This window comes from Macaca mulatta, chromosome 9, assembly GCF_049350105.2.
Source record: "Macaca mulatta isolate MMU2019108-1 chromosome 9, T2T-MMU8v2.0, whole genome shotgun sequence".
NCBI classification, from domain to species: domain Eukaryota; kingdom Metazoa; phylum Chordata; class Mammalia; order Primates; family Cercopithecidae; genus Macaca; species Macaca mulatta.
The window spans coordinates 71,398,604-71,421,319 of NC_133414.1; the positions used below are offsets into that span (position 1 = coordinate 71,398,604).

The 22,716-nt window shown below is 45.1% G+C and overlaps 1 long non-coding RNA gene across 1 annotated transcript; it reads right to left on the reverse strand.

The window, feature by feature from the left end:
- Window positions 1–821: 821 nt before the first annotated feature.
- On the reverse strand, window positions 822–4,845 carry LOC107000145 (uncharacterized). The gene is made up of 2 exons (XR_013398497.1): window positions 4,400–4,845; window positions 822–3,190 (listed from the first exon to the last, which is right to left on the reverse strand). It is a non-coding gene; the product is annotated as an uncharacterized LOC107000145 (long non-coding RNA).
- Window positions 4,846–22,716: the final 17,871 nt, after the last annotated feature.

The window sequence follows — 22,716 nt, forward strand, 5'->3', positions numbered from 1 at the left end:
CTCTCTCTTAGTCAGAGATTTGGAACCCAAAGAAACTGCTTTTTCCTCTTTTTGTCCAGTGGTCTCACTGCCGCCCTGTGGCTTGGGATGTGTGGAGGGCATTTGTTGTTTCCTCTACTCAGAATCCATCATTCTTCTGAAAACAACCTCTTAACCGTGGGGGAACTCCTGGCCCTCATTGGATAAGATCTCAATATAACTGTCAATCAAAACACCCCGCCCTCTCCTTGGGCATGGGACCCAAGCTGAGCCAATTCTATGTTCACTTACTGCAATTTAAATCTTGAGCTGAGAAAAGAGCCATTGACAGCCATTAGGTCTCCTTCCTTTCACCACGGAGCCGGAAGGGAGACCGCTTCCAGGTCCCTGCAGTTGCCCTGGTTATCTGTCCCTCGGACAGCCAATTTCTCAGCCTTTTCTGTGATTCTATGGGCAGCTCCATCTCCTCCTAAAATATTCCTCTTGATAGCAAATTAGACAGAATTGAAACCAGGTGTTTACACCCCAGAAAAGCCCAGCGGATGCCAAATGCAGGGATTGGATTAGGTCATGAGACATGGATCTGCCCATTTCACAGATGGACACACGGCCTCCAGGGAGGAAAAGAGGCAGTCAGGACAAGAATCCAGACCTCTGTCCTGTTCCCATAATTCCTCCTATCCCAATGTCACCCTTGATCATTCATAGTCAATAGCATTAGACAGCATCAATCCCAAAATACAGGCATCATTTTAGAAATTAATAAATACGTAAGGAGGAGCCCTCCTCACACAGAGAGCAGTGATGACAACTCTATAGAAAGAATGATTCCCAACGAGAGCTGTGTGTGTATGTCACATAATATCAGGAATTAAAAAGTGTCAAAAGATCAAGTGGGAGGAACATTAAATATGAATGGGATGAAAGACACATTTCTGTGCACGGAATAATGACTTTAATGAGTTTCCTCACCCAAGTCACGGCATCATAAAGTACAAAAGCTGGGAAAGGGATTGAGGAGGGGAACAGGGAGTGCAGGGGAGGCTTTGTGTGTGAAAGCGAGATGAGCAGGTAGGTAGGGGAGGAAAAACAAGAGCTGAAAGAACTGTCAGGGTGAGTTCTGGGCCCTGATGAAAGTCACCACATTCCCAGGAGGTGTCTATGGGCACAGAGCAGCAGGACCTCCGGCCCCAGGTCAGCTGACAGTCCCCAGAGCCCCACAGAGTCCCACTATGACTCAACCCTCGCCCCAGCCCACCTGGACAGAGGTAGTGTGGGTGCCAACCAGTTGGCAAAGCACCTCTGCTGACCTTGGCCACCCAGGGTAACCAGATGGTAGCCATGCTTGGAAGCGGTGGTTTCCTCGGTGGGGAGGAGGAGCTACACACATACTATGGTCAGAATGCCTGTGTCCCTCCCAAAATTCATGTCAGAATCGTAACCCCCAACGTAATAGTATGGTCAAGCGGGGCCTTTGGGAGGGGATTAGGTCATGGGGGTGCAGCCCTCATGAATGGAATTGGTGACCCTATTTAAAGAGGTCCCAGAGAGAACCCTGACCCCTTGCTGTGAGGCCACAGCGAGAAAGGGACCTCTATGAACAAGGAAGTGGGTCCTCACCAAACACTGAACCTGCAGGAGCCTTGGTCTTGGACTTCCAGACTCCAGAACTATGAGAAATAAATTTCTGTTGCTCATAAACTACCCAGGCTATGGTATTTTGCTGTAGCACCCTGTACAGACCGAGATAACACAGAAGGACATGACATAAGCTTTAAAGGCAGACAAACCCTGGCCACCAATCCTGGGGCTGTCACCTCCTGGCTGTGAGGCTCAGAGCAGACAATTTAACATTCCTTCAACTTGAGCTTCCTCGCCTGTGAGGTGGGATGCTGTATTTTCCTCACAGTGCTGTTGGAGGATTAAGTGAGAGGACACACAGAAGCCTGGTCATGAAGATGTCCAGTAACCATCAGTCCTCTTGCCCTCACCCTCCCTCAGGCCTTGCACTCAGTGGCCATCCAGGAAGTAGTTGTTTCCAATGTTATTCAGAGTCCACTATCTTGTGCCATATTCACAGTAGCTCAGGAGACCAGGAAAGCTTGAGTGTCTGTTCACACCGGCAACAGAAAGCCACAATGCAGGCTGGTGGTGAGGAAAGATGTCTACCTTTGTCCAGCCTCCCGCTGACCCAGGTGAAGCTGAAGTCAGTGCATGGTAGGCCCATGCAGAGCCAGCCCAGAGCCCAGAGTGTAACAACTTGGAACAGGTGCATTTCCATGACACCCTTCTGCTTCCACAGTCATTGTCATCTTCCTCCTGTGTAAGAAAACCCCCCAAAATGCCCAGTCAACATCCATTGACTTCTCAGCCTCCAGCACTCAGAAGCGAGGCCTGCAGCACTGCAGGCATGGCTGAGTTCCATGGAGCTGATCAGGCAGTCCACGAGAGGCAGAGACAAAAGTTCCTGCCTCATCTGCATCATCAGGCTGACATGCCAGGACAATTGTAACAGTAATAATGATAGAAAGGCTTAAATGGTACTAACTGTGAACCAAGAACTCTGCATATAATAACTTACTTAATCCTTACAGTAACTGTGCTAGATAGATATTGTTACGCCCATTTTATAGAAAAAGAAACTGAGGCACAGAAATGTTAAGTAACATACCCAAGGTCATATGGCTAGTAAGTGGCAGAGATGGATTCCAACCTGGGTCACCTCATTCTAAAGTTCATGCTTCTAACTCTGAAGAACTTCATGGAAATAAGCCTATCAGAAGAGGGAGCTGGTCAGAAGAAGGCTGGGAGGTAGTGGGTGGTAAGTACCATTTAGAAAGAAAGCAGAGTGTGAAGCCCAAGGAGCCTTTTGTTTGCCATCACAGATGCCACTCAGGAGAGGCAGCGCAGGGACTGGCGCTTTGGCAAATGACACAGTCCTAGAGCCTTTGCTACATATCAGGTTGTTCTTATTGTCCCCTATTTCTCTGCAATGACCAACAGCAAAGCAGTTAACAAGGAAGGCATGTGGCTTACCAAGGAACGAAGTCATGGGGCCACCATAACCTGTCTTGCAGCCCAGCTTGGTGGGGTGTTAGGGAGGGATGCCACAGATGTCCATACCCCACGCAGGAGCCAGGGCAGGTTCGGCTGGGGCACCAGGTAGACTTCAGAACTGGGGCAGGAGATCCATGTCAGATCTGGATTCCAGCTGTAATAATAATTTATTCGTATCATTGTAATTATTTGTTTCGCATCCCCCAATTGGCTCTGTGTGAGAAAGTGAGTGAAACTATGTCTGTCTTGTTCAGTTCACATCCCCAGCTGCTGGCTTAGAGCCTGGTGTACAGTAGGTACTCAATAAGTATGTATTACATCAATGAGCAAAGAAAATAAGTATAAGCCAGGGTTTCTCAACCACAGCACTATTGGCATCTGGGGCTGGATAATTCTTTGTTTTTAGAGGCCTGAACTGTGCACTGTAAGTTGTTTCAGCAGAGTCCCTGGCCTCTGCACGTTAGATGCCAGTAGGACTCCCTCCTCGACGTAAGAAGCAAAAATGTCCCCTGGGGGGCAAAACTGCCCCCAGCTGGGAATGACTAATATAAACCAATATCCTTGGCTAGTGCCACTAATTGAAAGAGAGAAGCCAAATTTAATCTGCATATGCAACAGACGGGAGGGAATCTGAGCCCTAAAAGCCAGGAGGGGCTGAGAGGAAGAAGGTGTGAAAGCCAGGGCAAGCCACTGAGCTCTCAGATGACTACCAAGTGCACCCTGCAGTTTGTCTCTTGGGTTGTAAGGCATGAGGGCGATTTGTGCTGACTTTAACATACAGAATAGGATAGGTGGGAATGAAGGGGGTGATGGCAGCATCCAGGAAAGAGAGGCGAACCCAAGACCAGACACGAAGGCAGGACAAAAACAGCCCCAGGCATGGGCCTGAGAACAGATTGGGCAGCAGAAATCCCTACGCATTTCCCGAACAAGGAATCTTTTGACAGGTGGCCTTGCAACAGCGACCCTCTCTTGTCTCTACTTTGAAGGCTGCCCTGTGCAACGTGGCCTCACACCCAGGAGGCCCTCAGATCAAGGTGGTCTTGGCAGATCCGCCAGGAAGGATTAGACCGTGACATTACAGCTACATGACGGCCTTGTTCTTATTACACATACACTCGCCCTGTCTAAGCTTGTGAACTCTGATTTGTTTATTTCTGAAAAACCATCTCCACCAAGACACCAAGCTGGGCTGCGAGAGATAGCACTGACTCAGCCATTTCCCCATCCTCAGCATAAAAGGATCTAAAAAGAATAATTTAAGCTTCTCTGGAGTGAGATCATTTAATGAATCTTCTCGATGCTAAGAGGTTTTATATGCCTTTTTAAAAACCCTTCCCCAAGCACGGAGCTATGATATTACCTTGGAGAGCAGAGAGATGAAGTGATACACGTATGCACGGCACACAGGAGGAAGGAGGTGGTTTCCTTGGCAACAACATCCATGTTCTGGCTTCCCTCGGCTAAATTGGAATATATTGACATATCTGCTTTGGGCGCCTCTATTGCGAAGGGAAATGAGTGGTTTTCTATTCAGGCACTCTCAGAACTGCAGGCCGGCAGCTGGGGAGCGATGTTCTGTGAGTTCGATGCATCTGAATGGGGCAAGGCCGTTAGCAAGCTGGCAGAAGTCCCCAGCCTTCCTTTGCAAAACCAAACCATCATTTCCTCAGCCAAGAGAAAATGAAAGCAGCGAACACATGAGGTTCGACTGGCCGGACAGATAGGCTAGGACTCTGTCTCACACAGTCTTTCTATGGCCACTGCTCTGTAGCTTTCCAAACACACCCAGCTCGATAGATCAGACTCCAAAAGTCTACTCATGATGTGTTTAAAATGGAGAGTGGTTGTAAGAAAAACATAGACCTATTGAAAAAAGGTCCTCAAATCTGATGTGCTCAAAATCCTTGACAATAGGGAGGCAGCTATGCCCCCAAAGCACAGTGCCTGGCACCCAGGAGGATGTTAACATCGTGTTTGTGGAATTGGACTTGGACTCAGGCTGACCTCGGTTTTGGCCCTGGCTTCACTATTAACATTCTGCATGACGTTGCACATGTTCCATAAACCCTCTGGCCTCAGTTTCCTCCTCTCTAAAGCAGAGACGAGCATCCCTTCCTATAGAATTGTTGTGAAGATTAAATGGGGTGACCTGTAAAATGCCTGGCATGAAGGAGGCATTCCGTTATGGTTACTTTTCCCCACCAAGAAACAAGGAGCATTCTGCTTCTTTCAGATAGGTGAAATTTACAGAAAAGAACAGTGTCTTAGGGAGAGCAGGAACAACCTCACCCAAGGAGCCGAACTCTTTTCCATTTTTATTTACAGGGTGCTTTTGGAGAGCTGAGACAGCCTAGGTTGGGAAGTGTCTGGATTGGGAGGTCAGAAGGGTCAGCTCAGTCATAACCACAGAACCAGCCACAAGCTTCAGGGTAAATGGGACAAGGAGATAGCGAGGGGCTGAGGTCTCAGCAGGCCAGTGGCAGGTAGCACCGCAGAGACCAATGGCAGCATCAGCCATCAGCCTGGGACAAGGAGGGGATGCTGAAAGGGCAGGGAGGTGAGGTCTGCTGGGGAGGAGGACCAGCCCCACACATCAGGAACACAGTCTTTATAATCGGCTCTCTATTTAAAGACCCTCACAGAAGATTGTACACTATGTTTTCTTGCAATAGCTCATACCTGCCACTCCTAAGAAGGTCTTTCACAGGACTCAGTTAGAATAGTTGCTTCAATGTAAACACATCAGGACCAAGGATTTCCCATTAGAAGCATAGACTTTAGAACTAATTCCTAGACTGTCATTCTTTCTAAAAAGCCTTATGAATACAAAACAGCATTTCAGTTGTATTTCTAACATTTATTTGTGTGCCTTTGGGGGAAAAAAGTCTTTTCTAAGCTTTGTACTTGTGCTCTACACAATGACTGTCCTTCCTAAAGTCATAGGACAGCAGTGAGAGTAAAATTAAAAGGCAGGCAGCATAGTGAGTGGGAACACACCATCTGTGTCTTTATATCATATGCGTTTATCTCTTCTGAGCATCTGTGAAAGAGAGGTTTGCTACTTAGCTGAAGAATGTACAAGCTCAGGCCCTTTCCCCCTGGGAAGGTAAAAAATAAATAAATAAATAAATAAATAAATAAATAAACAAAAAACACAATAATAATTCAAAAGATCCTCTAGAAAAATAAACTTCTACTGCTCACTTTCTGAAAAAAGAACATCACTAAAGGGATATTTGTTCTGCAAACTTTAAAATGCATTCTAAAGCTACAATAATTAAAACAGTGTGGTACCAGCAAAAAAAAAAATTAGCAGAGGGAACAGTGAGGCAGACTCAATACATAATATGTTTAAACTTTAATACACTTTTAAGATAGAATTTCATGTCATTATGGGAAATATGGACTATTCAGTGAATTATGGCTTGAGGATAACTGACCAACCCACTAGGGAGCAACTTTAAACTCTATCCCTACCTCACACCACACTTTTTTTTTTTTTTTTTTGAGACAGAATCTCACTCTGTCGTCCAGGCTGGAGTACAGTGGCGCAATCTCGGCTCACCACAAGCTCCACCTCCCAGGTTCACGCCATTCTCCTGCCTCAGCCTCCCAAGTAGCTGGGAGTACAGGCACCCACCACCACACCCGACTAATTTTTTGTATTTTTAGTAGAGACGGGATTTCACCATGTTAGCCAGGATGGTCTTGATCTCCTGACCTGTGATCCGCCTGCCTCAGCCTCCCAAAGTGCTGGGATTACAGGCGTGAGCCACTGGGCCTGGCCCCTCCCACTTTTTTTTTTTTTTTTTTTTTTGAGACAGAGTTTCACTCTGTTGCCCAGGCTGGAGTGCAGTGGCACGATCTTGACTCACTGCAAGCTCCACCTTCCAGGTTTATGCCATTCCCCAGCCTCAGCCTCCCAAGTAGCTGGAACTACAGGCACCTGCCACCATGCCCCGCTAATTTTTTTTGTATTTTTAGTAGAGACGGGGTTTCACTGTGTTAGCCAGGATGGTCTTGATCTCCTGACCTTGTGATCCACCCGCCTTGGCCTCCCAAGGTGCTGGGATTACTGGCATGAGCCACCACACCCAGCCCACACCACACTTCAAAATAAATTCCAGGCCAGGCACAGTGGCTCACACCTGTAATTCCAACACTTTGGGAGGCCAACAGAAGAGGATTACCTGTGGCCAGGAGTTCAAGACCAGCCTGGGCAACAAAGCAAGATCCTGTCTGTAGAAAAAATTTAAAATGTACCCAGGTATGGTGGCACAGGCCTGTAGTCCCAATTACTGGGGAGGCTGAAGTGGGAGCACCACCTGAGCCCAGAAGTTTGAGGCTGCAGTAAGCTGCAATTGTGCCACAGTACTCCAGCCTGGGCAACAGAGCAAGACCTCATCTCAAAAATATAAAATAAAATAAAATTCCAGATAGGTTAAATATTTTAAAAATAGAATATTAAAAGGAAATATGAAGTAAGATTCACATTATCTTCTAGTTGTATGCCAGACATCTTTTATGCCCCATGTCGCACCCTCTCAGCTCCTCTTTTTGTTTCACCACCCCAGCCATGCCACATCTCCCTCTCTCTCTGCTCCCAGCTTCTCTGGCCCAGCTCTTTGGGATAGCTGCTGCCAGTGACCAACTCTGCCATTCTGCTGTGCACACAATACTGGGAGTGCAAGGACTCCACATCCGCCAGGGCAGCCTTTGATCCTTGTGAAATAAAAATCTTCTTCCCTCTGCCAGGGAGCCAATTCTGAGGCATGTTCTCCAAAGTTCCTGACAGGACCCCAGCATGACTGAGCCCTATTTCCCCTGTGTTGTCCCCCCCTCATGTCCTGTCTCCCTCTTTCAAGCCTCCCACTCCTCTTCCCTGGGAGCCAATCACAAAATAAACTCTGCAGATAGACCTTTGTCACAGGTTCTGCCCTTTGGGGGACCCAAGCTAAGATGGGTAGGAAAGGCCTAAGTATCGAGCTAAACTGACAAAACATGAAGAGAAAGGTCAATAGGTTTACTTTCTTCAAAATGTAAAACTTCTGTACATCAAAATATTTCACATATATTCTTCCCTTTCCTTCCAAAACAATTTAGGCTAGAAGCCACCAGGTGGGATTAAGCAAGGTTGGCTCTAATACAGTGGTGGCAAGGGTGTCCCTAGGGCAATGGCAGTGATAAGGGGATTGGTTACATACAAGGCATTTGATCAAATGACCAAATATATTACAGATGATGAGATGGGAGCCAGCTTTTTCACTGTCACAGAAGACAGTTATAACAATGGCCTGGTGTGGTGGCTCAAGCCTGTAATCTCAGTGCTTTGGGAGGCCAAAGCAGGTGAATCTCCTAAGCTCAGGAGTTCGAGACTAGCCTGGTAAACATGGTAAAAACTCATCTCTACTAAAAATACAAAACTTAGCCAGTTGTGGTGATGGATGCCTGTAGTTCCAGCTACTTGGGAGGCTGAGACAGGAGAATTTCTTGAACCCGGGAGGCAGATGTTGCAGTGAGCCAAGATTGCACCACTGCATTCCAGCCTGGGTGACAGAGTAAGACTCTGTCTCAAAAAAAAAAAAAAAAAAAAAAAAAATTCAGTTACAACAATGGAAAGGGAGAAATGCAAAATGTATCCTACGGTGTGTGATCAGTATTGGAGGCATTAACATGAACTTTGACATTCCACAGTGCCTCCTCCCTAACCCTGGCTCCTGTCCCACCTTACACAGATGCCAAACTTGTGTATATATAGATATATGATAACCACTAACAATTATTTTACAAATTTACTCCACTATGGCAACAATTTAAAAGTAAGCAAATATGATTTAATGAATATGTATTAGTCCGTTTTTGTGCTGCTGATAAAGACATACCCAAGACTGGGAAGAAAAGGAGATTTAGTTTGACTTACAGTTCTGCATGGCTGCGGAGGTCTCATAATCATGGCAGAGGGCAAAAGGCACTTCTTACATGGTGACGACAAGAGAGAAATGAAGAAGACGCAAAAGCAGAAACCCCTGATAAACCCATCAGATCTCGTGAGACTTATTTTCTGTCATGAGAATAGCATGGGAAAGACTGGCCTCCATGATTCGATTACCTCCCCCTAGGTCCCTCCCAAAACACATGGGAATTCTGGGAGACACAATTCAAGTTGAGATTTGAATGGGGACACAGACAAACCATATCATTCCAACCCTGGCCCCTCCAAATCTCACGTCCTCACATTTCAAAACCAATCGTGCCTTCCCAACAGTTCCCCCAAACTTTTAGCCCATTTCAGCATCAACCCAAAATTCCACAGTCCAAAGTCTCATCCAAGACAAGGCTAGTCCCTTCTGCCTATGAGCCTGTAAAATCAAAAGCAAGCTAGTTACTTCCTAGATACAATGGGGGTACAGGCATTGGGTAAATACAGCAGTTCCAAATGGGAGAAACTAGCCAAAATAAAGGGGTTACCAGGCCCATGCAAGTCTGAAATCCAGCAGGGCAGTCAAATGTTAAAGCTCCAAAATTATCTCCTTTGACTCCAGGTCTCATATCCAGGTCATGATGATGCAAGAGGCGGGTTCCCATGGTGTTGGGCAGCTCCACCCCTATGGCTTTGCAGGGTATAGCCTCCCTCACAGCTGCTTTCTCAGGAGGGCATTAAGTGTCTACAGCTTTTCCAGGTGCACAGTGCAAGCTGTTTGTGGATCTACCATTCTGGGGTCTGGAGGACTGTGGCCCTCTTCTCACAGCTCTATTAGGCAGCACCCCAGTAGGGACTCTGCGTGAGGGTTCTGACCCCACATTTCCCTTCCGCACTGCCCTAGCAGAGGTTCTCCATGAGGGCTCCACCCCTGCAGCAAACTTCTGCCTGGGCATCCAGGTGTTTCCATACATCTTCTGAAATCTAGGTAGAAGTTCCCAAACCTCAATTTTTGACTTCTGTGCACCCACAGGCTCAATGCCATGTGAAGGCTTCTAAGGTTTGGGGTTTCCACCCTCTGAAGCCACAGCTCAAGCTGTACGTTGGCCTCTTTCAGCCATGGCTGGAACTGATAGGACACAGACCACCAAGTCCCTAAGCTCCACACAGCATGGGGACACTGGGCCAGGTCCATGAAACTAAGTTTTCCTCCTGGGCCTCCAGGTCTGTGATGGGAGGAGCTGCTGTGAAGGTCTCTGACATGGCCTAGAGACATTTTCCCCATGGTCTGGAGGAGTCACATTAGGCTCCTTGCTGCTTATGCAAATTTCTGCAGTTGGCTTGAATTTCTTCTCAAAAAAATGGGTTTTTCTTTTCTACTGCATCATCAGGCTGCAAATTTTTCGAACTTTTATGCCCTGTTTCCCTTTTAAAATGGAGTGCTTTTAACAGTATCCAAGTCAGCCGGGCACAGTGGCTCATGCCTGTAATCTCAGCACTTTGGGAGGCCGTGGCGGGCAGATCACGAGGTCAGGAGATCAAGACCATCCTGGCTAACATGGTGAAATCCTGTCTCTACTACAAATACAAAAAATTAGCCAGGTGTGGTGGCGGGCTCCTGTAGTCCCAGCTACTCAGGAGGCTGAGGCAGGAGAATGGTGTGAACCCGGGAGGTGGAGCTTGCAGTGAGTCGAGAGCATGCCACTACACTCCAGTCTGGGTGACAGAGTGAGACTCCATCTCAAAACAACAACAACAAAAAAAAAAAAAAAAAAACAGTACCCAAGTCACCTCTTGAACACTTTTCTGCTTAGAAATTTCTTCTGCCAGATACCCTAAATCATCTCTCTCAAGTTTAAAGTTCCACAGATCTCTAGGGCAGGGGCAAAATGCCTCCAGTCTCTTTGCTGAAACATAGCAAGAGTCACCTTTGTACCAGTTCCTGACAAGTTGCTCATCTCTATCTGAGACCACCTCAGCCTGGACCTTGCTGTCCATATTGCTATCAGGCTTTTGGTCAAAACCATTCAACAAATCTCCAGGAAGTTCTAAACTTTCCCAAATTTTTCTGTCTTCTTTCTGAGCCCTCCAAACTGTTCCAACCTCTGCCTGTTACCCAGTTCCAAAGTTGCTTCCACATTTTCAGGTATCTTTTCAGCAATGCCCCACTCTACTGATACCAATTTACTGTGTTAGTCCATTTTTGCACTGCTGACAAAGACATACCCAAGACTGGGAAGAAAAGGAAGTTTAATTTGACTCACAGTTCTGCATGGCTGAGAAGGTCTCATAATCATGGCGGAGGATGAAAGACATTTCTTACATGGCAGCAGCAAGAGAGAAATGAGGAAGAAGCAAAAGTGGAAACCCCTGATAAACTCATCACATCTCATGAGATTTATCCACTATTACGAGAATAGCACAGGAAAGACTGGCCCTCATAATTCAATTACCTCCCTGGGTCCTTCCCACAACATGTGGGAATTCTGGGAGATACAATTCAAGTTGAGATTTGAATGGTGACACAGCCATACCATATCAGTACATGTATACATATATAATATAAATGTAAATGTGTGAATGTGTGCTTACATGTGTGTGTCCACTGAGAGAACCTGGGAGCCAGAGCCGTGACACTCCAATAGTAATGAGCACACCTAGGATCCAGATCTTGTCTTCTAAATACCATTCTCTGCTAAAAGGAACAAGGGCTCCCTGGAGTAACAGCTGATTCCAAGGCTAAGGAGGAGTACCTCGGTTTACCAAAAATTAAAGAATGTTCAAAAAATGATGGGGACAAAATCAAAAAGATACAGAAGCCCACTTGAAGGGGCACCTACTGGTTGAATCTAGGACAGATTGAGCATCAGAATAAATAATGATATTAATGAATTATAATACATTGCATCAAATAGAAATTCATGAGTTTATATAGACAAAATATACAAATGAATAAATTGAAAGTTTAGGAGGAACAAGATATTTACACAGTCTCAAAGTACCTCTTCATTTAAAAAAATGTATTAATTACAAACGGGAAAAAGTAACTTTACAGCGGAGAAAACTGACAGAAACCATCTTCAAGTGATCAAAGCTTCACTCTCCAGTAAGGAGAGAAATCAAAATCCCATGTGATATGAGGGGATGCAACAAGGAGAATTCAGCATCACTTCTGATATTCCTGCCAAATACGAATAAGATGAAGCAAGTCCTGAAAAAATATCAGAAAAACCCACTGACAGATGTTCAAGAAAATAACTGACCTGTACTCTGCAACAGTGCCAAGGTCATGAAAGTCAAGGAAAGCCTGAGGAACTGTCCCAGATAAAGGAGAATGAAGAGACATGACAACTAAATGCAAACGTGATTCTGAACTGGATCTTTCTGCTGCAAAGGACATTGTTGGGGCAATTGGCAAAAGTTAAATGGTGTCTGAGGAATAGCTAGTCCTAACATACAAGGTCAGCATCCTAATACTGATGGTCATATTAGGTTAGGTAGGAAAATATCCTTTCTTGTAGGAAATGTGCACTAAAGTATCCAGGGAGGAGGAGGCATCAGGTCAACAAATTACTGTCAAATGGGTTTAGAAAAAAAAAGTTCTTTGTACTCTACTTGCAACATTTTTTTTTTTTTTTTTTTTTAGACAGTCTTGCTCTGTTGCCCAGGCTGGAGTGCAATGGTACAATCTCAGCTTATTGCAACCTCTGCCTCCTGGGTTCAAGTGATTCTCCCCTGAGTAGCTGAGATTACAGGTGCGTGCCACCGTGCCCAGCTAATACTTGCAACTTTTCTATAAGCTTGAGATTACTTCAAAATAAAAGTAAAAGCCGGGAGCAGTGGCTGATGCCTGTAATCCCAGCACTTTAGGAGGCCGAGGCAGGCAGATTGCTTGAGTTCAGGAGTTTGAGACCAGCCTGCCAACATGGTGAAAACCTGTCTTTCTACTAAAAATACAAAAATTAGCTGTGCATGGTGGCGGGCGCCTATAATTTCAGCTACACAAGAGGCTGAGGTGGTAGAATCACTTGAACCCGGGAGGCAGAGGTTGCAGTGAGCCGAGATCACGCCACTGCACTCCAGCCTGGGTGACAGACCAAAATGTTGTTTCCCAAAAGATAAACAAACAAACAAAATAAAAGTTAAAAAAACATAAACATGTAACTGACACATTGGAAAAAATGCAAAACACAAGATAGAAAAGGGGTCACACATTGTTCCTGAGAGGTAGGCATGGAGGCTTCACTGCCAGCCTCCTCAAATAGCAGGCCCTCTGCCAGGCCAGCCTCTGAGAGGGAGAAAGAGAGAGAGGGGGATGGCTGAGCCGGGCCCCTGGGCCTGTCCTTCTTTGATTCCACTACACCTGGCTAAGGTTCCTCTGCCTGCCCCGCACCCAGTTCCCACCCGTGCCCCCAGCCCTGGGGTGAGTCTCCCTGGTACCAGCTCTGCTTCCTTTTCTGTGTTTTATTTAGACAAGAGACAGGAATGAGGTGGGAGGTGGAAGAAGGGGGAAGAAAGGTGAGTTGAGCTGCCTTCCCCAGCATTAGAGCCCGGATGGACTCTGTGCAGTCACTAGAGGTTGAAGCCAAGTGGAGTGCAGGGAGGAGGGAGAGGGAGGTCACTGGAAAGGAGGAGAGCCTGCTGGGGCCCACCATAGAGGAGGAAGGCAAGAGAGGATGGAGGGGGTGTGGCAGTGGTTTTGGCAAATGCTAAAGAACTCTTGCCTCCCCATTTCCCATCTGCACCTCTTCTCTCCTCCCCAAATCAATACACTAGTTATTTTTATCCCTGAAAAAGAAAACAGGGGGTCACAATCTCAACATACAAACAATGCTTCAAATTGTACTAGAAAAAATATGAATATCCAGATAGAAAAACACAGCAAAAGATATAAACAGATAATGCCAAAAAATTAAATGTCTTATAAACACATGAAAAAAATTTACTTTCTTCTGAAACCAAAGAAATGCAAAAATGAAAATGAGAAATCATAATTTATGATTCTTCGATATGCAAAATATATTTTAAAATCATATCCCATCTTGGCAAGAGTGTGAGGAAACAGGTATTTTACTTATCGCTGGTAAATATGAATTCACATATTCCTTCTGGATGACATTTAACAATTCACATCAAAATCCTTAAAATTTTGCAAACCCTTCAGCAAAAAGAAATAACACCTGAAAAAAAATTTGCAAACCCATTACCCTAGTAAGTCTATTTCTAATAATATTTCCTTAGGAAATAGTCACGAATGTTCACAAATATTTGTTGTAGAGTTGCTTATAGAGAGAAACAACTTAATATCCCAACAATAAAAGGATCAGATAAACTAACTTCAATGCATCCAAACAACAGAATACTATGGCAACCTTTTAAAATTATTTAATAAAATTGTATTTAGTGACAGCTGTGCATATGAATGTAGTCATACCAGCATTATATTCAAATCTTAGTAGCTCTGGATCCTAACTGCCTAACTGAAGAGCGTTATCAACTCCCTTGGAAAATCTTCCTGAGTTGTTGAAAGACATCGCAGGCACCTCATGTGCTCAGAAGCAAGTCTGGCCGGCCCTCCTGTGGGGCTGTGAGCTAATCAAAGAGACACCTGCAGACAGGGCCATCCATCTGGCTTGGCAAGGACTGCACCACTGAGGGACTGCTGCCTGGCCCCCATCCCATATTGTCACTCAGTTCTAGCACTGACCTGATGCTATATTGGCCCTGGATCCCAACATGGGCTGTCTCCTTGAGCTCAGAGTCTCCCCAGCCATTTTCTTAACTCCATTCAGGCAGTCTCTGCTCCATTTGCTCTTTCATCAGGGCCAAAATCCAATTCTTCAGGCCAGGCGGGGTCTCCCCTCTTGTCCCACCTATGTGCTCCAGAAAAAAAAAAAAAAATCTCCAAAACCGTTTCTCTCCATACACAACCACAAAAAAAAAAAGAAAATCCTTCCATCCCTACAGAAACAACTGCTGGGGATGGGAGAGGAAGGAAACTAGGTCTAGCCCCAGAAGAATCAGTCAGTCCCAGCTCTGTCTCAGCCTGGACACATCCATAGGTAGAGACTGATGCAAATCAGCAAACATTGAACAAATACAATGAGTCCATAAAACCCTGGAATGACCCACACCAAAAGATGGCCTGTATTTGTGTATTAGTCTGTTTTCACTGTGTTTGTGTATTGGTCCATTTTCATGCCGCTGATAAAGACATACCCATGACTGGGCAATTTACAAAAGAGGTTTAATGGACTCACAGTTCCACGTGGCTGGGGAGGCCTCACAAAAATAGCAGAGGGTGAAAGGCACATCCCACACGGCAGCAGACAGGAGAAGAGAGCCAAGCAAAAGGGGTTTCCCCTTATAAAACCATCAGATCTTGTGAGACTTATTCACTACCGTGAGAATAGTATGCAGGAATACTCCCATACTAGGAGAAACCCAGTTTCTCCCACTGGGTCCCTCCCACAACATGAAGGAATTACAGAAGCTGTGATTCGAGATGAGATTTGGGTGAGGACAGAGCCAAACCATATCAGTTTGTCTCCTAGGGGAGAGATAACAAGCAACTTATTTTTTTTTGATTATTAATCTGTTACTTTATAAAATAACCACACTTAAAATCTGTTACATATTTATTGTATTGTAAAATAACAATTATAAAATATACGTAAGGTTACAATAAAAAGGCCAGGTGGAATGGCTCATGCCTGTAATCTCAACATTTTGCAAGACTTGAAGCCAGAAGTTCGAGACCAGCCTGGCAACACAGCAAGACTCTACCTCTAAAAAAATAAAAAGAAAGTTTTAAAAAGAAAATAAAATATATGTATATAAATAAGAATACCCATAACCCACCCATATACCCACCACCCAGCTGAACAAACTGAACTTGATCATTTTGGTCCCTTGTGTTATCCACCTGATCCTCATCCCTTTCCTTCCCATAGCAGTAACCGCCAACATCACCATCCTGAACTTTGTTCTTCTCACTCCTTTGCCCTTCTTTGTAATTTTAGTATACATTATTTGTATCCCTAAACAGTAGTTTTGCATGCCTTTTTATTTCCTATAAATAAAATCACGCTCTGGGTATTCTTCTGAGACCCGCTCTTTTCACTCAACATCACATTCCTGAGATTTATTCACATGTAGCTGTAGATCGCTCATTCTCCGTGGGATGAACATACACAGTTTACTGATCCGTTCTACTGCAATAAGCATTTGGGTTGTGTTCAGTAATGCGGCACGAACATTCTTACTCGTGTCTCCTGGAGCACGGGTCCAAGAGATTTTCTGTGTACTACTCCAAGGGCTCTCTGGGTCATAAGCTGTAGGCTTCTCAGACTTTTCTGGATAATGCCTAATTGTTTCTCATAATGGTGAGACAATTGACTCTCCCCCTAGCAGTGTTCAAACATCAAGGCTGGGATCCTTTTAGAAGTTCAAAATGAGGACTGTCTCTACCACGAAAGACCTCCTAGGGTACATCTTCTCTGGCTGTTGGAGTTGCTATCAGGCACCTAGAGTAATTCAATGGCACTTCTTTCCTAAGAATGCAAATGGCATTTTAGAATAACTTGAATCATATCCTACTCTCCCACATCATCTTCTATGGTTCTTGTTCTCTCTGGGCTCTCTGAGCTGTGTTCTTGGTAGAGCTCTTTGCTCTCTGGGGCCAGAAAAGCCTCTCTGAAGCACCATGGGAGGAGTCCTGGGATGGACAACAGGAAACCAGGTCCATGGGCCAGTCCCTGCCCCCACGCACCATGTGGCCTTAGAGAAGTCAACTCCTTTCCTGGGGCCTCTGCCTCCTCTGGGGTGAATGAAGCAAAGAGATCGGCTGGAGAGTCTCGGAGGCTCCTTCCTTCAGGCGGCACGACTAAGTCTTCCCACCCCTCTGCACCGGCCTGATGAAGTCAGTCACAAAGTGAGAACCACTGCCGGCCACATCTAGTGCCTCACCAGTGCCTCCAGCCAACACACCACAAAAGCTGTCATTTCCTAGGGTCACATCTCTATCTGGCCTCTATCTGGCCAAGGGACAAAAGCTGCATGGGACCCATGTAGTCATCCTCCCTGCCCTCGTTCCCCTGAGCTGTCTCTTACCCAGAGCCGTTGGATAGGGACTCCCAATGAGAACCTTTTTTGTTTTTGTTTTCGAGACAGTGTCTTGCTCTGTCACCCAGGCCTGCGTGCAATGGCACAACCTCAGCTCAATGGCACAGTCTCAGCTCAAGCAACCCCTGCCTCCCAAGCTCAAGCAGTTCTCATGCCTCAGCCTCCCAAGTAGCTAGGATTACAGGTGTTCGCCACTACACTCAGGAATTTTTGTATTTTTAGTAGATATCAGGTCCTCACCATATTAGCCAGGCTGATCTCAAACTCTGGCCTCAAGTTGATCTGTCTACCTCGGGCTCCCAAAGTGCTGGGATCACAGGTATGAGCCACCGTGCCTGACCCAAATGAGAACCTCTATGGCCTCCTTCTCTTACTGTGTTTAAGAGTGGAATAACCATACCTGGATCTGAATCCTGGCTTATTCTGCCTTTTTGGACTGTGTGATCTTGAATTAGTCATTTAACCTCTCTGAGCTTCAGCTTCCTAGTATATAAAATGATGACAATACCTGTCCGACAGATTTGTTGTGAGACTTAAATGAGATCACATACCTGGAGCACTTCACATGGTGCTTGGCACATAGGACATGCGCAATGAATGGTAGTTACTAGTAAAATAGGCTCCCTTGGGACAGAGTATGGACCCCATCCGGGCACTAAAGTTAGCCAGAGCTTAGAGAATTCAGCTCTTCCTGATTTGCTCCTATTTGCAGAGAAATAATTTTTGGAAATGTCGGCCTGCTGTTCAGTATTGAAAAGAATGGAAAATGGTTTTATCCTGTTGTTAAGAGAAGGACAGAGCAGCCAGAGAGATGGCAGCAAAGACCAAAGGGAGGCCCACCTAGGGAAGCAGAGACACCTGAGGTCCACACAATGGCCCGAGAGGTAGCACTGCAGCACCCCGTAAGAAGCTTTCATGGATATGATGTGAGTTTTGTTTCCCAGAAATTCTCTTCACACACTGTGTGTCCCACTCTTAATGCACTAGTGGCAATCAACCATCTATTGACTCAGTCCGTGTGTGTATGTGTGTGTGTGTGTACATGAACATACCTTGCATGCCCCCATCCTCATCTCCTCATCTTATGTAATCCGCTGAATGCAGAGATTGTGTTGGATTCATTCCTGGACCTGTTAGGAGACTAGTCCAGAGGTTTACATGAGAGCACTCATCAACTCTCATCAAGTGTGGATTGAATGTCTATCTTGCCATGGGTCTGGGGTTTGACAGGTGCTCGGAACAGCTCCTAGCCTTGGGGACTTCTCAATCCAGCAGGGAAGGCAAGACCGTAGTCAACTCTGAGAGCTGTCAGGGTAAAAGCATTCTAGAAGGAAGCCTCAGTCAGAGCAAAATCCTCTATCTCCAAGCAGGCAATTCCTTTATATGAATGAGAACTCTTGTGCCCCAGTGCGGGAAAAAATAAATAAATTTAGAAAGAGACCAGTAAGACTAAAAGAGGGTCTTTTCATCATGCATCCAGCATGGTGAGTTGGCTGGAGCAGATGCAGCATTGGCTACATGGAGAGGCTTAATGTGATGACTCTGGAGAAATGTGCTGGGGCCCACAGATCATACCAAAAACACAGGACTTCTCCTGTAGGCAATGGAAAGCCAGTAAGGCTTTAATATGATAAGTCTGTGTTTTAGCACACTCTCTCTGGAGCTGTGTGAGGGATGATTTGAAAATCAAATATAGTGCCACAATAAACATACGTGTGCATGTGTCTTTACAGAAGCAAGATTTATAATCTTTTGGGTATATACCCAGTAATGGGATGGCTGGGTCAAATGGTATTTCTAGTTCTAGATCCTTGAGGAATCACCACACTGTCTTGCACAATAGTTGAACTAGTTTATGGTCCCACCAACAGTGTAAAACTCTTCCTATTTCTCCACATCCTCTCCAGCACCTGTTGTTTCCTGACTTTTTAATGATCACCATTCTAACTGGTGTGAGATGGTATCTCATTATGGTTTTGATTTGCAGTATATTTATTACGGCACTATTCACAATAGCAAAAACTTGGAACCAACCCAAATGTCCATCAATGATAGATTGGATTAAGAAAATGTGGCACATACACACCATGGAATACAATGCAGCCATAAAAAAGGATGAGTTCATGTCCTTTGTAGAGACATGGATGAAGCTGGAAACCATCATTCTCAGCAACCTATCGCAAGGACAAAAAACCAAACACTGCATGTTCTCACTCATAGGTTGGAATTGAACAATGAGAACACTAGGACACAGGACAGGGAACATCACATACCGGGGCCTGTTATGGGGTGGGGGGAGTGGGGAGGGATAGCATTAGGAGATACACCTAATGTAAATGATGAGTTAATGGGTACAGCACACCAACATGACACATGTATACATATGTAACAAACCTGCACATTATGCACATGTAGCCTAGAACTTAAAGTATAATAAAAAAGAAAAAAAAGAATATCAAATATATAAAAGAATAAAGCAATAAAAATAAAAGGATTGGAAGATGAAGTTGAAGAGAGATTTCAAAAAAGAGTGCAAAAATTCAAAGGGAAAAAATTAAGAAGACAGATAAAATTAGAAGATCAATCCAAGAAATCTAATATATAAACTATAGAAGTTCTCAGAAAGATAAAAGCAAAAAAATAAAGGGAAGAAAGTCATCCAAGAAATAATTTAGGAAAATTTCCCAAAACTGAAGAGCATGAGTTTCTAGACTAAAAGTTCCACCAAGTATTCAACACAAAGGATAAATATGAGTTTTCACCACAGCACAGCAAGATTATTTTTCAGATCTCTGGCAACAATGAGAAGAGCTCACAAGCTTCCTAATAAGAAGGGGAAAAAACAGGTAATATATAAGAGATTTAGGAAGCAGAATGGCATTGACTTATTTACATCACTGGAAACAAAACGATAATCATGAAAAGTTCATTTTCAAAAGAAAAAGCTCACTCCTAAATTCTATATCCAACCAAATAATCAAGTATGATTTTCAGAAAGGCAAAATTTTTGTCTCCCATGGATCCTTTCTGAGAAGCCATTAGAGGATGTGCTCTAACAAAACAAAGTTGTAAACCAAAATAGATGGAGACTGAACAGGCAGGAAACTCTGACACAGGAGAGGAGGGAAGGGCATCCCTAGGAAGCTGATAAAGGGAGATCCCAGGATGAGATGAGGCCCAGACACCGAATGCTGCCTGTTCTGAGGGCACCAGGTCAGAAGACTGTCAGGGAAACTCTTCAGGACAATGAAATTGATAAGCATCCGATGTGGGTGAAAATATTGGAATAGACAATCAGCAAAGACTCTGGAGTTGAATTAGTGATAAATACACAGAAAGGCAAACAAACAAAAGAATAAAATAGTTATTAGCTCCTAGGAAAACAAAAGTTATACAGGGAAGGAAAAATAAAGTAGGCCACATGGAACTCTTCACCTCTTTAAACTATAAACATGCATACCTTTGACAAAATTTTAAATGAAAACAGTAAGTTTATTAACACATATACATCAGGGTTATCCTGCCCCAACCCATGCTGCTTCCCCCAAAGTGCCCCCACAGTATAAACTGAACCCAAATATCTTCCTCTCTCCATCTCCAAACAGGCAACTTCCCTTCAGGAATGGAAGCTATTTGGCCCCAGAGGGAGGAAAAAAAGAGAAAAATAAATTTGAAAAGAGACCTGTAAAACTAAAAGAGAGAAACCTGGTAATTAGTGCTTCAGACAGATAATAAATTCTGAATCTCACAAATAAGGCTTTACGAATTGAGAGTATATAATTGATACCCCAGCCTGGAGAGCCTATCAGATCACCTTAATCCCACTTTTTGTCTTGTGCATTTTAAATTATTCAGTTCCTTTGAAACCTAGAAATACTGCCTTTGTAGAATCAGACAGCTCACTCTATGGGGTGCCAATTTAGGATCTCCACAGTGGGTTCAGCCAGAGATGCTTGCCCTGAAGTCTGGAGATACGTATCCAGTCAAGCCACAATGACAGATGCCAGAGCTCAGGGCTGTTCTGTTCTGTTGGCATTCTGAGGACCCCTCCAACCTGGTGACTCCACCAGAAGACAGCCATCTGTAGGGCACCAGGAAGCATGAGAACGTTACCAGGATGAGGCAGTTGAAAGGCCCAGAATGCTGCAGGCTGCTCAGATCACCCCTCAAGGACCATGTCCAGCCCCAGCCACCATGTTCGGCAGGGAGCAGGTGCTAGTCACTACAGGCTGGGTGCAGGACTTGGTGCAGGACTTGGTACCTTCCATTCATGATGCCATTTAATCCTCACAACAGCCCTGTGATGTGATACTATCAGACTATTTCACAGATGAGGAAACTGAAGCTCAAAGAAGAAAAAAAAGAAAACAGCCTAAGACCCCACAGTTAAGCAGCAGTAAAGCTGGGATTTGAATGCAAGTCTTCCTGACTCCAAAGTCTACTTTACTCTGTTGCTTTTGAGGACCTCCACTGACCCAGATCCAGGGTTGGGCTGTGGAGATTTAAAGACTAAGATGAGGTCTCTGTCCTTAAGGAGCACATCTTGTGGGATAGTCAGGGACATAGACCGTTCCAACACAATGTAGTGAATTCCTTGATGGAAGGTCTGTGAGCAGAGGCCCAGAGAAGAATGATTTGGGGATGAAGGGAATGTGTAAGCAGCTACTCTATGCTCCCTTATTAGGGCTAAGAAAGAACAGACTTCAAGGCACAGGAAGCTGTCCTAAAATCCCTGAAAGGCATGGTCATCTGAACAACCTCCAGGAATCCCACCAGATCCAGTGGAAGGCCAGTGGGCTCTGTGGGAAGAATGCTGGCAGCCTGAGCCAGAAGGGGCCTCTTTGCACGAGGGCAAGGTCGCTGGCGTAGCCAGATGTACGTTGTCAGAAATGCAGCTCAGGGGATTCTTGGGCTGGGAGAAGAGGGCAAGAGAATTTGTTCTCAGTTCTGCTTCAGCCTCCCCTTCCCAGAACATCCATTACTGCTCTCAGCCAGCTCTAAAATTAGGAGGAGAACAGCCCCTCCCCCACCCAGTGGCTGGGAAGACTAAATGAGGAAACCAGGGCTCAGAGAGATTTCACAATTTGCCCAAGGTCACACAGCATTTGAGCAGGGGACAGGGTGTCCTTCACTGCATGGTCTTCTTTTTAAATCAGTCACGTCATTGCTTTTTCCAGATGATCCCATTGTGGAATGACTCAGCTGTGCTCCAGGTACAGGGGTGGAAAGGTGGTGCTCAAGGCAAGGGAGAAAGAAGACTGGAGTCTGAGCTCTCTGCCTGGCAACTGATCCAGAATCACATCGCACCCATACACGCCGGCCCAGGCTTAAGCCAGCCCTGAGCTCAGAGAATTCTGCAGGCTGGTACTGCAGGAAGAAGGCCGGACTTGAATTCAGACGACATGGTTTACACCTCACCTTTTCCACCTACTAACTCCGTGATCTTGCACATGGGTATCCACCTACTAACTCCATGATCTTGAATTCAGAAGACATGGTTTACACCTCACGTTTTCTACCTACTAACTCCATGATCTCGCACATGGGTCTCAGTTGTGCACCTGCAGAATGGGCGTAATAATTCCCACTCTAAGAGACTGCCAGGATTGGCTTACACTTCCAATGAACAATAT